We start from the raw sequence: 4576 nt of genomic DNA, 5'->3' as shown, positions 1-4576 counted from the left end.
CGGGTTAATAATAATCACACATGTAACCATCTCATAGATGCATCTTATGTGGTATACATGACAAGTGAATGAGTCCATATTCACTTTTGATATTTCCAGCGTTATGGGATTCAATCCCAATTTTGGTTGGTCTACTAATTAATGAGAACAAGCAACTTAGGAGAATTCGTAAAAAAATTTCTAGTTCTTTAATGTTTACTCATTTGAATTCTCTTTTATTTTTGCATATCATACTTAAATTGCTATGACTAAACCAGCTATGCCAACTGGATATCAATAAACTCCAAGTTTATTATGATATGAGTTTTATATCAATAAAGTTCTACTTTATTGTGGCATTCTTTTATTTGTGTAGTACAAACTGAAGAATAAAGCGGGTAACGTTTCACATACATATTACCCCGCTATAAGTTGTAGTAATAGAAGATATTAAATTTTTCCTTTATTTATAGTCTCAATATAATCAACTGTTTTCGCGTGTACTTTAGAAACTGAATAAGTTTCTTTTAGACTTTCTACAATACAATACCTTATTGGTAATCAATTGTGTTTCTCCAAAATAGTATAATTGGCTCTGGCAGAGTTCTCAATTAATTTTGTACTACCACATATTCATCAACATCAATATGGTGAATATCTCTTTTAAAGAGAAAGTTATACCATTATGGTTATGTTCAAAATTATATGCAAGATATGTTTCTTGCATTAATGTTATTCTTTAATAATCGCATTACCAAAATATTTTAGTGTGCAATAGGTACGTGACCAATGACCATTCATGCCATAATAATGACATTATTTTCTTATATCATCTCAAACCTCCTTCTAGAAGTGAGTGTGGTATATTCACTACCACTAGCACGTTCATATTCTTCCAAGAATGAATATGTATTCATAAATTAGATGTTGTCATATTCACATCATGAATGGACCATAATCATCTATATGTGCTTTATAAAATCTCATATCAAATCGATGACAAATATTACTTTCACAAAGTGAATAATTATTTTGAGAATCCTTATTGTTCTCATTACCACAATGATGACGATTATAATTTCGTCTATTGCCACGTCCACATCTATTGATACATTCACAATAATAATTTTTGTCTTCTTTCAGATTTATCACATACTGCTACCACATTCTCTAAAGGGAATGAGAATGGAGCAAATTTAATGGGACGGGTTTTCAATTCTTTGCCCACAATCATACATGAATTTGATCATGACAAGACATAGAAATTTTACCACTTTGGGTGGTTATAATATCTTTCAAACTTCATTAGAGTTGCAATCAAAATTTATCGTCTTTGCTTGTATTTAAAACAAATTATAGAATGTCAAGAATTAGAAAGAGAAAAGTAAAATACTTACCTTAAATCCAGAATTTAATCATGAAGGAAGTTCATAGAATAATTGACCATCATTATACTCAATCCCAAATCTTCTACTCAATTGGTTAGAGTCTCGTGCTGATAACGTGTTATGAAACAATAAAAGAAGAAGAAGAGTATTGCAGAGAAAAGTAGGGAGAGAGAATTCTTATTGATTTTGAGATGAATTACAATGGAATAGAACCCTCTATTTATAAGGAGAGATTGGCTTAGCCACCAAGCAATAAACCCTAGAATCTCTCTAAATATAGACATTCACCTTAAATAGAATTCTATTTATAACATATTTATATTTTTAAGACTTTATAGTGAATTTTTTTTAGAAAATATAGAAATATTTGGGATGCTCTCATGTATTAACCTTGAAAGCATAAATTAACGAAAAATTATTGTTAGATGACTAAGAAAATAACTATCAGTGTTACTAAAAAAAATTCTCCCATTAGAATATTTTAATAGATTATATGTTTGCCAATTTTTTTCATATTTACTAAACATATATTCACTTATCGAAACTTTATTTATAATTTTAACAAAGTAAGATTGAAATAATATTCATGTAACAAAACGACCCAAAAATCCGAAAAACCCGAAAAAACCGAACCAATCCAAACCGATATAGTCGGTCTGGTTTGATTTTGATAAAAATCGAATCAACCCGATCCATGTACACCCCTACTTTCAGCTAACATTTGCCAAATGTGATACTTTTGATTTTCTTTATTTTTTGATTTTAAAAAAATAGTAAGATTGATTTTTAATTTTTTTTAAAATAGTATTATTGATGCATAAATAGTGAAAAGATAAAGACTATTATTGGAGAAATTTTAAGTGATATTAGAATTTTGAACCTGATTGATATCGTTGATGCTGCAACCATATCATGTAATTCACGGAGCATCTCATACAATAAAAGAATATGGCCTTTAGGCACCGAACAACTCGAAATGAGAAATATGGCTCATAGTCACCAAGAAACTGACCATCGTATGACAATGAGATTACACTAATTTGGCTGTGAGATCCCAAATGGTTTTGTGAGTCTTTAAAAACTTATTTTTATGATCATATTTTTTTATGATATTATTACTGGTTATTGTTGTTTTTTTATATTTTTTTTTATTCTGTTGTTGTTACTGAGCTATTGTCTATTGTTTATTTTCTTCTTCTTGAGCCGAGGATCTTTCGGAAACAACCTCTCTATCCATCCGGGGTAGGGGTAAGGTTTGCGTACACTTTACCCTCCCCAGACCACACTTATGAAATTTTACTGTATTGTTGTTGTTGATCATATCTTTGTTAGAAGATAATTCTTATATCTCAAAAATAAAAATATAACATATTCATTATCATTTACTACCCATGATTAATAGCTATAATTATAATATTATAACTGATCTTTTATTAACATTCATACAAAACCATCTTTGATTAGCTATTAATGGCTTTTGAATTCTTTTGTTCAAATTATTATTATCCGTTAGTAATAGCCTTGAATGACTTTGGAAGTTACAAAATGTTAAGATTTGTTTTGTAACATCTTTTCTTATTAATACTTTAGTTTTTAATGCCATATATGTTGGAGTATTTTAGCTAGTCATTTGATGAGATGATTGTTCTTATCTATAAATTCTCAAGTTCTTTTTACTTTCAAGAGTATGAAAAAGTAATCTGCTAATTTTCTTCTTTGTGTTGAGTTTTATTTTATTCAATCTTTATTGTTTCTGCTCCTAGTTTATACTAGAAGAGCTTGTTGAATCCTGGGGGATACACTTAATTTTATTTATCACGGTTGTCACACCTCCTTTTTCACCTACACCCCCCACAAAGGGGCGTAAACGAGAGTTTTTCCAATCAAAGGACAATCGAAACGAGATTTATTTATTTATTTCAGAGTCGCCACTTGGGAGATTTATGGTGTCCCAAGTCACCAGTTAAATCCCGAATCGAGGAAAAGAATGACTCTGTTTAACAGTCTGCGCACCAGAAATCCGGATAAGGAATTCTGTTAACCCGGGAGAAGGTGTTAGGCATTCCCGAGTTCCATGGTTCTAGCACGGTCGCTCAACTGTCATATTCGGCTTGATTATCTGATTTTATACAATTAGGAACCTACGTGCAAATTTTAACTGTTTACCGCTTTGTTATTATTTATTCAAAAAATTACAACGTCGTGAGAATGCATCTCGAATTGCGCCACATAAATGTACCCGCAATTTTCGATACGTTCCAACTTTGTTAAGATTTGGATTTGGGTCACATAAATGTGCACCCGTGTTTAGGAAGATAAATTATTAAAGGCGCGCCTAAAGATACTAACGCGTTGTTATTTTGAGAAAAGTCGTAAAGTTCGCTATGCGGCCTGTCTCGAAATCTAAGCATTTGAAATAACTGTCCGTTAAGGGCCCCACAGTTTGTGTATTCTTGTTTGTCGAGGCTCGTCTCATTCATTATTTTTTAAAGGAATTTACAACGTCATGGACATGCATCTCGAATCACGTCACAATCAATGTACCCATGATTAGCGACACATTTTGACTCCGTTGCGATTTGGATTTGGGTCACATAAATGTGCACCCGAGTTTAAGAAAGTAAATAATTAAAGGCGCGCCTAAAGCGATTAGCGTATCATTATTTTGGGCGAGGCCGTGAAATTTTGCTAAACGGCCCATCTCGAAGTCTAAGTAACTTTACCAACACGTATAGAGGGCCCCGCAGCTTGTGTATTTTTTATTTGTCGAGGCTCGTCTCATTTATTTTAAAAGGACAATCCTAAAGTGACTACATTTTTCTATTAAGTTCGTCTCTAAGAATAAAGAAAAATCCTAATCAATTAACATTAAAAAGTTCGGGCTTCAAATTCAAATCCGGGTCCAAACAAAAGGAAACACCTTCTAGTTTGAACCCGCTACCTAACTTAAGATCCGCCGCCTGCCGTTGTAAATATTAACAAACCAGCTACCATTTCGATTCAGTTCAACTTTAGCTTTATTAAATGAATTGGATTATTGGAGTTAATCTATGTGGAATACAAAGCCATTTTTTGCTCTTTTTACGATTTGTTGAAAAATGCATCAATGCTTAAAACTGACATCAAGCTAACATTAATCACTAACATTCGAGAACTAACATTATTTACATTGCTATTTAAAATGATGCTATTTACTCAAGTGAACTCGC

Source organism: Nicotiana tabacum, chromosome 6 (assembly GCF_000715075.1).
Source record: "Nicotiana tabacum cultivar K326 chromosome 6, ASM71507v2, whole genome shotgun sequence".
Taxonomy (NCBI): Eukaryota; Viridiplantae; Streptophyta; class Magnoliopsida; order Solanales; family Solanaceae; genus Nicotiana; species Nicotiana tabacum.
Note: the sequence above shows the minus strand (reverse complement) of the source record.